The sequence below is a fragment of the Bufo gargarizans genome, chromosome 10, assembly GCF_014858855.1.
Source record: "Bufo gargarizans isolate SCDJY-AF-19 chromosome 10, ASM1485885v1, whole genome shotgun sequence".
Lineage (NCBI taxonomy): Eukaryota > Metazoa > Chordata > Amphibia > Anura > Bufonidae > Bufo > Bufo gargarizans.
This window is the reverse complement of record NC_058089.1, coordinates 110,496,957-110,510,611: the sequence shown is the minus strand read 5'-3', so window position 1 is coordinate 110,510,611 and position 13,655 is coordinate 110,496,957.

Sequence of the window (13,655 nt, the reverse complement as noted above, 5' to 3'; positions counted from 1 at the left end):
AATGTAACACTCTGTTCCTTCTGTGTTCAGAAATATCCCCACTGTGGCCCTAACATGATGTCTTGACACATGGCAGGGCCCAAATTTTGGTTGAAAATGTTTCAGGCCTCATTGCACACTTGTAAAGGTGTTGAGCTTCCATAAGATGTGGGCTTTTCTACAGCAAACTGAGCTAGGCTGGGTTCACATCATGTTTTTTTCAGACATTGGCATCCGTCACCATAGAGTTCCATACCTTTTAGCGGAAGTGTGCAGGATGGAGCAGTGTAGTGTACTGCACTTTTGCATCCTTTTTTCCCCATTGTATATGATAAACGTAGGGTAAAAACAGCATGTGAACCTCGCCTTAGTCTGTTGTACAATCAAAGGGGTTGTCCGGGTTCATAGCTAAACGTCTGCTGAGCTGTGCAGTAGAGAGCAAAAGCCGGAAAATGATGTGGGGGGGAATGGGGCTAGGGGAATATTACTTGTTTATATTATTAAATCTACAAGGCCGCACCATTTTAAGGGGAGCACTGAGAGGGCGAACCTACTGTGAGCAGGACACTAATGGGGCACCCCTTCTGGGTGCCTCCGCCAATCGATGCTTCCTAGTGCTCACCGAGTGCTTCCAAGCACTCCACCGGACACCATCAGCACTGTAGTCCCCACTTCCAGCGTTACAGCTTGGCTGGGGTCTCGCTGTCCTCCACCCACCCTGGGCCCAAGACCAGGATCCAGCTTCCAGTGGGTAGAACCCTGTTGTAATCCCAGGGGAGTATAATACCGATAGCAATCCCCAGAGTAAATATAGCTGTCCCCCCCCCCCCCCCCCCACACACACACATGAGACGAGGCTCTATGTTGAGGGTAAAACAGGAACTCTTTAATGGGGCTACATGTCAGCCTTTTATGCAGGTCTTCCAGCAAGGGAGACTCCCCTGGGGACCTTGTGGAAGACTGAGACAGTTTTTACATTAGCCAATCACATGCATTTACAGTATGGAAGGAAACACTCCCAGCAATTGTACACCACTCCCCTCGCCCCTCTGCCCGTGATACAATTAACAAACACAATGGACTCTGCCTATTATCCAATTAACAAACACAATGGGCTCTACCTGTGATACAATTAACAAACACAATGGGCTAACTTAATACCTCACAGGCAGAAAGCACACATTTTTCCACAAAACACGGAAAACACCCCAAAGCCTCACATATCCCCATAAATTATACATGGATAGCTGTGATCTGGGTGAACAACATATCCAGAAATCACCCAGATCCGAGCAGGGGTTCCTGAATTCCATGGAAGTCACATTTGACCGACCGCAAGCATGGCTTTCCTGCCCAAAACAGTTCCACAGATTTAGGCTGTGCAGCCGGTCTACCTTCTCCTTCAAAGTTTTAGTATATGGGCCATAATCCCGAGGCAAGAGGCTGGCAACAGGCCCCTCCAAAACCCAATGGCGAGGTTATTTCCGCCACACAGCAACCACTAAGGAAGCCTGACATTGGGGGAGCTAACAAGGTCTTCTCACTGTGAGGGGAGTACTCAGGCGGCATAACTACTGTGTGGGGAGTACTATGGGGGAAATAAGTACTGGGGGGAGTTCTGGGTGGGATTGGGCGTGTCTGGATAGGCACTGGGCACAGTTAGAAGCGTGGTTAAAAGGATTTTACAGGATTCACTTCTGTGGGGCTGAGCTGCTCCTAGGCTGCAAGATCAATGAACGTGTCGTCTCTCGGCCTAGGAAAAGCAGAGAGAAGGCCGCTGTGAGTGCGACCTTTTCAAACACCTGATCAGCGGGGGACCCCCACTGATCAAATACCTGACAGTATAAAAATTTCGGAAACTCCTGTTGGGGCCAGGGACACACGTGACGGATAATGCAGCAGAAAAAACCGCATGTTTTACATGTGTAATAAAAATTTGCAGCTATGCTCACCTCTAATCTTGTCCCTCCTTGGGCTTTTCAAAAGTTGGAGGTATGCAATTCACATGTCTGCAGTTTGAGAAACTCGCACCTCGGACTATTCTTCTTAGGGGGTAAAGGACACCATATGGATGTCCCCACGGAATAACATATACATTCTTTTGCAGGCATAATTCAGAACAACCATCTGGAGCAGGCCTAAAGGATATTTAGAAGGATTTTCTGAGACCTATCCTCTGGATAGGTCATCAGTATCTAATCGGTGGGGGTCCAACACCTGGGCCCCCCGCCGATCAGCTGTTTTGAGAAGAAAGGTGCCTTCTCACAGCTCACCAAGCACAGCGCCGTACATAGTATAGTGGATGTGCTTCATATTGCAACTCAGCCCTATTCACTTGAATGGGGCTGAACTGCTCCTAGTCCATTTGACACATGAACGTGACATTACTGGCCTAGGAAGAGCAGAGAGAAGGCCGCGGCGCTCACAGGACCGCTTGGTGCCTTCTCATACAGCTGATCGATGGGGGTCCCGGGTGTCTGACCCCTTCTGATCAGATACTGTTTACCTATCCTGAGGATAGGTCATCAGTAAAAATATCTTGGAAAACTCCTTTTAAGGATTATTTAAGTTATGGAAGAAATTTTAAGGGGCTTCCTGGGAATTACAGGGATATTTTGTCTACAGAATAGGAGTTAACTATTAGATTGGTGGGGTTCCTATTGCTGAGACCTCCACTGATCACAAGAACGGGGACCCGTACCCCTCAGGGTCCCTGAAATGAATGCAGAGGCCGGTCAGGCATGCACTGCTGCTCCATTCATCTCTATGGGGATTCTAAAGATAGCTGAGCACTGTGCTCTGCTGTCTCCGGACCTGTCATAAAGATGCACGGAGCGGCAGAGTGCTTCCTCAACCTCTGTTCATTTCAGGGTCCTCTATGGGGTATGAGATCCCTGTATCCTTGATAGGTGGGGATGCCAGCGATAGGACCCCTACCGATTTAATAACTATCCCCTATTCTGTGGATAGGGGATAAATTGTAAGAAACAAAACAGTGTATTACAAGCTACAACTCCTACAAAAAGTTACCATACAGTGCACCAGACATCAAATCGAAATATTCTTTACTGCTAGTCTGTATATATATATTCTGGTAGTCCCAGAAGAATCTAAGGCAAAACATGCTTTGGGGTAGGGCTCCCCTCCTTCCCTGGTCGGTATTACTTTTATGCATGTATTAGGGACTTTATTTTTGTGGTATCCTAAATCTTGTTCATATGCATCCCGCACTTTTCGCGTGCCCCAATGTAACAATGCCTAGTCTTATCCGCAAAACAGACAAGAATAGGACATGTTCTATCTTTTTTGCGGCCACAGACTGGACATACAGATGCACACAGCACACGGTGTGCTGGCCGCAGTTTTGTGGCCCCATTGAAGTGGTTGAGTCCGCATCTGATCAGCAAAAAATGCAGATCAGGTGTGGACCGAAAATATGGTTGTGTGAATAGTGCCTAATATTAAAATGTAATTCTTGTCATGTAGTCACCTTTGCAATTCTTCACTTGCTGATAATATTCAAGGGGTTGTGCCACTAATAACACTTATTTCCTATTCACAGAATAAGGGGTATGTGTTTGATTACCGGGGGTCTGACTGCTGGACCATCAGCCATCACAAGAACTGGGATCCGCAAGTGCCGCCTATCTGCCTATGAGAATGGAGCGATGGTGGGTATGCTTGTCTGTAAGTCCATTCACTTCTATAGGACTGCCGCGTACAGTGCCCGCAGCAGTCCTATAGAGGGGAATGGGGCGGCGGACACACGTGGGAAGCACCTCTCTTGGTCGCAGGGTGCTGCAAGCGGTGGTGCATTGACAGCACTCATGCTACTCAAGTTGTTTCTTTGTCTTCCCACCCATAGGGACTGCTCTAGGACGTCCCAAGGTCTTTGCTGTGTCCCCCAATGACACGGACGAGAAAATAGGATTTTTTTGTTACTCACCGCTCATTGGCCCTCTGTGCACACAGGAGTGTGATGATGTGTCGTGAGGTTACACGATTACAAAGGTAAGTAAAAGCAAAGTTTGTGTGACTTATGGAAAACAGACACATTTTTACACCCTAGAAAAGCTGAAATAATTCATCCAAAGCTTTTTCTGATGTTTATATTTGATGTTTAATTATTAATGATAGATGTTATTATCATACAAGCAAGAAAAGACTTTTCGTCATTTTCTGTAGAAAGAAGCAGATGATGATGATTCCGCTCTTCGGGGCTTGGCTTACACTTGTGTTGCTTTTGAAAATCCAGGTCCGGATTCCTTTATGATGTTCTTCCTACAACACAGCGATCAACCATTCAGCCTTCTGATTGTCATGTCCGGTGGGTGAAGGAGCTGCTTTGTATCTCAGCAGCTTCCTTCTGTCTCTGATCGGTGGGTGAAGGAGCTGCTTTGTATCTCAGCAGCTTCCTTCTGTCTCTGATCGGTGGGTGAAGGAGCTGCTTTGTATCTCAGCAGCTTCCTTCTGTCTCTGCCACCACGTTGTAGATGAGATGTTTAGATGTTAACATAGCAAGTAAGGTTGAAAGAAATCCTTCAATTTCAACCTATAATTACTTGCTATGATGATCCAGAGGAAGGCGAAAAACCCCAGAGGACGAGTAGTTTCCTCATATAAGGGGAAAAAATTCCTTCCTGACCCCAAATTTGGCGATCGGAATAAAACCCTGGATTGTTGGCTCAAATCTACATGGATGTTAAGTGGTGGACACTCGGTGGGTTTGTCATAGTCCGGTTGAGTTGTATCATCCACTTGATGTTAATGGACAGATCTCCATGTCCAGAGTAGTGGAAGCTTGGTGAGTTTGTCATATCCGGTGAAGTGAGGTTCATTCCTGGATGTTACTGGAATGGGGCTGGTTATATCAGCCAATTACTCCTGTAAGAAGACAGATATATATGTCCAGATCAGTATCTCATCTACTAAATGCTGTATACGGTGTGTCCTACAGAGCGCTGATGACACTATAGATGGGTGTGATGGGTGTTATACTTACAAAGTCCCATTGGAATGGCGGGTGGGCTCTGCCGGACTCCACATCCTCCCAGTTTACTGAGTGGAAGAACGGGTGGGATCTGATGGACGATGTTATTGCCAGTCGGCCACATGGAGATTTGCAGAGGAGCTGAAAACGAGAAAAAGAGACAATTAGCCATTATGTTATGTCACAACATATATAAAGATGAGGACAACATGGAAAATGTCTGATCCAGCATCACACTCATGTATCAGCTCCATTTTTCGTATTCTACTCCTACTAATCTGCCACCTGATCCTACTCACCCCTGATATGATATTGATGGCATCAGGGCACATTCCCGGTAGAAAGGACGGGTCATCCTCCTGCAGTGACAGATGATAATCCTCCACTGAGCCTTGGCTATAGAACGGCTGATCACCTACACTCATCATAAATAAGATGACGCCGAAGGCAAATGAGTCCACCAGATGGTTGTATCGTTCACCGTCCATCACCTGTAGGAAGATCAGTAGGGGATGAGCTGAATGTACTGGTGAGGGGATGTACACACAGAGGCTATGAGGTCCGGTCTGGGATTACATACATACAGTATAGATATTTGGGTCATGTAAGAAGTTACAGATTATTACTCAGTCCAACTATCTGCATCAGTCAGTCAGGGATGTTCCTCACCTCTGGGGCAATGTAACCAGTAGAGCCTAAAAAGTCGTTCATTGTGTCCTCCCCAAACACATTCACTGCTGCTAAACCAAAGTCAGCGATTCTGATGTGTCCGATGTCATCAAGGAGGATGTTTTCAGGCTTCAGGTCACTGCAGGGAGAAGGAGCAGACAGTTAGTATGATGGATAACTCATGAGAAGATCTTTATATAATAGATAGGTAAGAAGAAGATGTAGTAATACATATACACTACACACCGATGTACAATGCCATGGTCATGAAGGTACTGGAGTCCGCAGACCATCTCTGCCGCAAAAGGCCTGGAGTAGAAAGTAGAGGATGGATCAGTGGTTACGTACATAATCATACAGAGGACATGAGACGGTTCCACAGAAGTGTCATCTGCATGTCTTCATTATCTCCTGCCGTCCATTGCTCTAGGACTACAATGTACATGCAGCAGATTATTAGGATTATTACCTTGTTGTCTGGATATCAAACGGCATCCATTCCATCATCAGGTTAAACAGATCTCCTCCAGCCATGTAGTCCATTGCTATGATGTAAACCTCAGGTGTCTCCATAGATGCCCGCATAGATGTCAGGAAGCGACTCCCAGCCGCAATTTTGAGGACTTTTAGTTCTGCAAAGATTTTGTCCTCTATACGACTCTTGGTCATAATTTTTACAGCCAACAGTTCTTGTGTGACCGGCTCTGATGCCAAGATGACCTGAAGGAGAATGACAACAGATCAGACCAAGAGGAATTTGGAGGAAAGAAAGTGACGTCATACAGAGAAGTGTAATTTTTAGAAGTCATTTACACTTTGTAAAAAGTTTTGGTCACTTACTTTTCCGTAGCTCCCCTTTCCAAGCAGTTTTTGAAACTGCAGATTGTCAAGGTCAATAGGTTTTATTGTGTTGACCGATTCTTTGGGGGATGGAGTACGGCTACTGGCATAACCAAGGTCTTCTACTGACATGGCCGCTGTATGGGAGGTTGGATTAAGGCTTCCATCTGCTGGAAGGAAACAAGATTCCTTATTATTAATGTAAATAAGCAGGAAATGCTAGAATATTTGGGCCCGTCTAGTTGAAACAATTTTCCGTGTTGCCCATAGCAACCATTCAGAGCTCAGGTTCCATTTCTTAAAATTCTCAGAAACAATGAAAGCTGCATTGTGATTGGTTGCTAAGGGCAACAACAACAGTTATTCCAGAAGACAGTTTTGATAAATAAAGCCTATACATAATATTAGGAGTATAACCCACATCATCCAGTCTTATTATAATGAACTATTTCCATCTTACCTGATGCATCTTTCACCAGTGGACTGTTGGACTCTGTGAAGGACATGTTTTTAGATGATGACCTGGACCTTTTTAATGCACCGTTTCCATTGACAATTGGCCTTGCATAGATGAGACGTCTCCTACATTGGACAACCCAGTCCCTGTTGTTTTTGGTTCTCTTCTGGGCTGCCTCTCTTTGTAGGTTTCGAGCCTCTGGGGTCTCAGATCTGGAGATTGGGACATGTCTTGGTGTTTCTTGGAGAACCTCTTCCATTTCCAACTCTACACTGATGATATTTCTCCGCTTTTTGAGGATTTCATTTTTGTTCCTCCTCCTTGTTTCAGGGACCAGTTCTCCGATTTTCTTTAAGGTGTTAAGTATGGTCCTCTGAAGTTCTTGATCGGCGGAGTTTGCAGAGTTAGATTCCTTGAGGTTCTCCATTTTCCTTTTCTCAGTAAGGATTTCATGTCTCAGGATCTTTCTCATTTTCTCCAGATTCTGTCTTTTAGACGCCATTTCTGAGGCTTCATTGTCCATATCCGGGGGTTGATTGTCTTTTCGCCCTAAAGCGAACAACGGTTTGTGTTGGGAGATTCCTCTCCTCTGTCTCAGAACCAGATCTTTTTGGGTTCGTCTCCTCTTTTCCAACATTATAAAATCCATTTTTGCTTCGTGTATCACGAAACGCATAGGGACCGCCTCACCCTTGGGAGTCTGTAAGGCAGTGATTTTCTTCTAGCGGTAGAACTGGGGATATAGAAGGTGATGATGTCATCATATCACTTCTGACTTGTGATGTCATAGTACTGGGATTCTACAGGTTACCATGACAGATTTCCCTCTGTGAGGTCATAGTACTGGTGTTCTGTAGTTACCATGACGTGTTATTGTGACATTACGTTATTGGTATTCTACAAGTATCGGAGACATAGTTCATGCTGTGATGTCAAGTTGTTTCAGTTGATATTAACCACTTAGTGACCAAGCCAGATTTTGGAAATCAGGCATGTGTCTCTTTAGCAGAAGATCACTATGTAAAGCTTTTTCACATCCAAGTAATTCTGACATTGATTTGTTTGGTCACATATTGTACTTTATTTAGGTGCTAACATTTTACTGATACGATTTGTGTATATTTATTAAAATAAAAAATCTATAACCATTTTTTAAATTAGTATTTATTTCCTATTTTCAACTACAGTGTAATTTTTGAGCAAAGTAATGCTAAGCAGCTAAAAAAAATAATAATTATATTTTGTTTTCCAAAACAGTGTCATTTCAAAGACTTTTTTTGTACACAGCACACGAAAGTGAAAATGTAACACTCTGTTCCTTCTGTGTTCAGAAATATCCCCACTGTGGCCCTAACATGATGTCTTGACACATGGCAGGGCCCAAATTTTGGTTGAAAATGTTTCAGGCCTCATTGCACACTTGTAAAGGTGTTGAGCTTCCATAAGATGTGGGCTTTTCTACAGCAAACTGAGCTAGGCTGGGTTCACATCATGTTTTTTTCAGACATTGGCATCCGTCACCATAGAGTTCCATACCTTTTAGCGGAACTGTGCAGGATGGAGCATTGTAGTGCACTGCACGTTTGCATCCTTTTTTTTTACATCGTATATGATAAACGTAGGGTAAAAACATCATGTGAACCTCGCCTTAGTTTGCTGTACAAATAATTCAAGGACTTTATCAACCACAAACAAATGAAAAAAATCATAGGGGTGAAACTTGTGACTTCCACATTTATTTGTGGAATAGCTGAAAATGAGTGTACTTGGGGTGGGGGAAGTAGGGAATGAAGTTGCAAGATTCCATGCCATGAAAGGGACAACAACACTTTGCAGTGAACGTGATGACTCAGTGGCGATATGTTCTACCGCCATAGGGCTATTGGGACTGGGGATGGAAGCAGAGCTTGAGTCACCGCTTTCTAAATATATTTCCTCATCTAAAGTGGTGTCCGTTTTGCTATCTGAATTGTCAGAGCATAAAAACATATGTCTGCTCCGCACTATACAACCTTCAGGTGACCTAGTAGGTAAAAAGTTATCCTAATACAAGGTAACAGGTTTTTAATTTAACTTTTTTTTTTTTTATAATAGTTTTTATTGTTTCAAAGTGAATATATACCGACAGGGAGAAGAAAGTTTAACATTGGCTATGTAAAATGTATATTACAACAACTAATACATTCTTCGTAAAGATAATGATCTAATCGTTGTGCCGCTTTGTCTGGAACTTTTTTAATCAAAGAGTTGTACAAAGTAAAACATGCACAGTAACAGTGTGATAAACAGTTAGAGACAGGCAGTTATGGACGCCCACTGACCTACAGTAATGGACAGAGAGTAACTGACTCCTAGTATCGGACATACACTGACCAACAGTAATGGACCGAGAGTAACTGACTCCTAGTATCGGACACACACTGACCAACAGTATTGGACCGAGAGTAACTGACGCCTAGTATCGGACACACATTGACCGACAGTAATGGACAGACTGTAACAGTTGCCTAGTATCAGGCGCCCACTGACCGACAGTAATGGATAGAGCGTAACTGATGCCTAGTATTGAACACCTACTGACCAACAGTAATGGACAGAGAGTAACGGACAACTAGTATCAGACGCCCACTGACCGACAGAAATGGACACCTATTATCGGACACCTACTGACCTACAGTAATGGATGGAGAGTAACGGACGCCTATTATCGGACACCCACTGACCGACAGTAATGTTCAGAGAGTAACGGACATCTACTGTCAGACACCCACTGACCAACAGTAATGGACAGAAGTTAACGGACGCCTAGTTTTGGATGTCCACTGACCGACAGTAATGGACAGAGTAACGGACACCTGGTATTGACGCCCACTGACCAACAGTAATGGACAGAAAGTAATAGATGCCTAGTATTGGACGCCCACTGACCGACAGAAATGGACAGAGAGTAACGGACACCTAGTATCGGACACCTACTGACCGACAGTCATCAGAATGGGCAATCAGTATCTTATTGGCGGAGGTCCGACACCCAGTACCTGCACCAATGAGCTGTTTGAAGAGGCTGTAGCACTCTAGGGAGAGCCGTAGCTTCCTCGAAGCTTACCAAGCTCAGCGGTGTGCTTGGTATTGCAGTTCAACGCCATTCACTTTAATAGGACAGAACGGCGCCTAGGCCATGTGGCCGATGAACGTGAAGTGACTGGCCTAGAAAGAGTCCGTGTTGCTTGCCAGAACAGCACAGCCGATCAGCAGTGATCTTGGGAGGTGGACCCCCACTGGTCAGTTACTGATGACCTATCCTGAGGATAGGCATATGTTGGCACTATGTAAATAAAGATGATTAATATTATTTTCTCCTATGAAATCCCAGTCCAACACTTGGTAGTATCCACTCTCACAGCAACTGAAAGGTGTTTATTTTAAATTTTTTTTACTCTTCCCTATTATGTTATTTATGCACGGTGCCAGGTCACACCAGACTTAGCAATACATATGTTCACATCATGCATCCAAAGTAATAAAGAAGACTTCAGGTGAAGTCACTTTCCATTCAAAGGAGCAGATGATGATGACTCCGCTATTCAGGCCTTGGTTTACACTTGTGTTGTTTGTCACTGTATTCTACCATTTAGCCTTCTGATTGTCATGTCAGGTGGGTGAAGTTGCTGCTTTGTATCTCAGCATCTTCCTTCTGTCTCTGATCGGTTGGTGAAGTTGCTGCTTTGTATCTCAGCAGCTTCCTTCTGTCTCTGATCGGTGAGTGAAAGAGCTGCTTTGTATCTCAGTAGTTTCCTTATGTCTCTGTCACAACATAGATGAGATGTCCAGATGGTAACATAGCAAGAAAGGTTGAAAGAAGTCCTTCAATTTCAACCTATAAATTACTTACGTCCTCATATAAGGGGATAAAAATTCCTTCCTCACCCCAAATATGGAGATCAAAATTAAATTCTGGATTGTTGGCTCGAATCTACGTGGACGTTAAGTGATGGACACTTGATGGGTTTGTCACAGTCTGGTAATTAAAAAAGTCTGGTTGAGTTGAACAATTCGGTATTTGCTGTAAGAAGACATGCAGCCAGTCAGTAGCCCAGGGGCAACACGTGAGGTGCACGGTGGACCGATGAGGGGCCAAATAATAACACACAGTTCATCAGTTTACTCACGGTTAGCAGAAAGCTAATTACAAAAGGGTTCACATACTTTTTCTTGCAACTGTAGCTAATAATAAGCGTTTTTTTTTATACAACAAAAATATATTGAGGCGGGTGAGAGTACGGGCAGCTTATTAGCGAGGGTGGTCCGTTCACAAGAAGGTCCTTCTAGAATCGCAGCAATACGGACTCCTGACGGAGAACTTTCCTGTGAGGATGATATTATATTGAAGGTATTCCATGGCTTTTATTTGGAGTTATACACCTCGAAGATAGCAGTAAATAAGGAGGATATTCAACAGTATCTTGCTCATATATCGCTTACTAGGCTATCTCCGGAATCCGCTGCCCTCCTGGAAGAACCCCTAACACTAGAAGAATTAAAGACTGCCTTGAGCTCCTCTCCTAATGAGAAATCCCCAGGAACGGATGGACTCCCGGTGGAATTCTTTAAGCGATATAGGGAGTGTCTCCTTCCTCACCTATTAAATACATTCAATGAAGCCTTACAGGTTGGTATCCTGCCCGCTTCTATGCGTGAAGCTATAGTGGTAGTGATCCCAAAGCCAAATAAGGATTTAACTCAACCCGAATCTTATAGATCCATTTCTCTTTTCCCACATGATGTCAAAATATTAGCTAAAGTACTGGCCAATAGGCTAAAAAAGGTCATATCTCCGATAATACACAAGGATCAATCTGGGTTTATGCCAGATAGAAGTACAGCCGTTAATCTAAGGAGACTGTTTCTGAATATACAAAGACCGGTACACACAGGGGGCTGTCGGGCTGTAGTATCACTGGACGCTGCTAAGGCCTTCGATAGTATAGAATGGAGTTATTTATGGGAGGTCCTAACAGCTATGGGTTTTGGTAAAGGTTTTATCTCAGGGGTACAGTTATTATATCACTCTCCAGTTGCTCGAATTAGGGCAAATGGGTTGCTATCCGGATATTTCCCTCTACATAGGGGTACTCGGCAGGGATGCCCCTTGTCACCCTTGCTATTCGCAATTGCCATTTAACCCCTTGGATGTCTGTTGCGTACATCGACGCACTGGCAGGGTTTTCAGCTAGATCATCGGGAAGAGAGAGTTTCATTATATGCTGACGGCCTATTACTATATGTAGGAGACCTGCAGTACTCCATAGATTCTATAATGCAGGAAATTGTTAAATTTGGGAACTTATCTTTACCAAATCCATGGTCCTATTTCATAGCTGCCCAGCTGCAACATTTTAAAGGGTGGCTCCAGACTAACAAGCAGTATTATCGATGCTGGGAATTTTATGTGACTATTTTAATAATTGTCTTGTAAGTATGGACAAATAAAAACTTTTAAATATACACCAACTGAGCTTCACTATTGTAGAAGCACTTGTACCTACAGAAACCTATTGAAATCCGGACAAAAAAAACCATTGGAGAAACTACCTGGATCGTACCTGACTAAAGACCGGGTGGAGACACTGCAGCAGCGCACGAGAAAGCGGTATATGAGAGAATCTCAACAGTCCATTGTGGAGGGATTGTATCTACGCCTATTTCTTGAAAACGCTGAGTGAGTACAATCTGTGCAGTGCAGGTCACCTTATCATACGGTCTCACACTATTATTACCTTTATAGTTACAGGATATCCAGTTAAGGGATATTTGTAGCCCTCGGTCCTCCTGCAAAGGAAGAAGGAAAAAAGACCTAAGTTTGCGTACTGGCCTGAATAAATAGCGCGGTCCGAAACCTACATATTTTACCCAACAAGTTGGATTCGGCTGCTATTATTTCATCTATAACAAAACAAAGGGCTCCGATTGCCACGGTGGAATTAGGTCCCCCACGCTCGACCACACTCCCTACTCTGTCCCTAGCGACCAAAGTATGGTCTAAATTTAAAAGTATGATAGGTATCAGTGGTTTTTGTGATGCTACCCCTTTATGGCGTAATCCCCAAGTGCCTGAGATATTCAGTCTGGAAGGCTTTTCTCCATGGGAGAAGAAGGATCTTTTGTTCATGAGACAACTTCAATCAGATGGAGGTTTTAAATCCTTTACGCAGTTGCAGGAGATGCTTAGCTTACTCAATAAGTTATTTTTTACCAGTATTTACAATTGAGACATGCGTTTCAGACGCAATTTCCCAAGGGTGTATGGATTTTTGATTCTCCCCCTGTGGTTAAACAGTTATTAAAGGGTTCTTCCACTAAGGGCCTTATATCCTTGCTATATAGACATATTATTGACACTTCCCGCTCCTCTACTACCATTAAGGCAAAGGTCCAATGGGAAAAGGATCTTGGAGCATTGTCCCAGGAGCAATGGACAGATATTCTGGCCCTTACTCCTTCTCTGACGGTTAGTAAATCCCAGCAACTATCACAACTGTACCTTATAGAACGAGTATATAGAACCCGACAATTTCTCTTCAGGATTGGTGCGCGAGCAGATTCAAAGTGTCCTAGATGTGGGGAAGAGGATGCGACATTGAGCCATATGATTTGGAACTGCTCACCATTGCAATCCTATTGGAAGGATGTCAGAAGTATTATAGTGACAGCAAGTCAGAT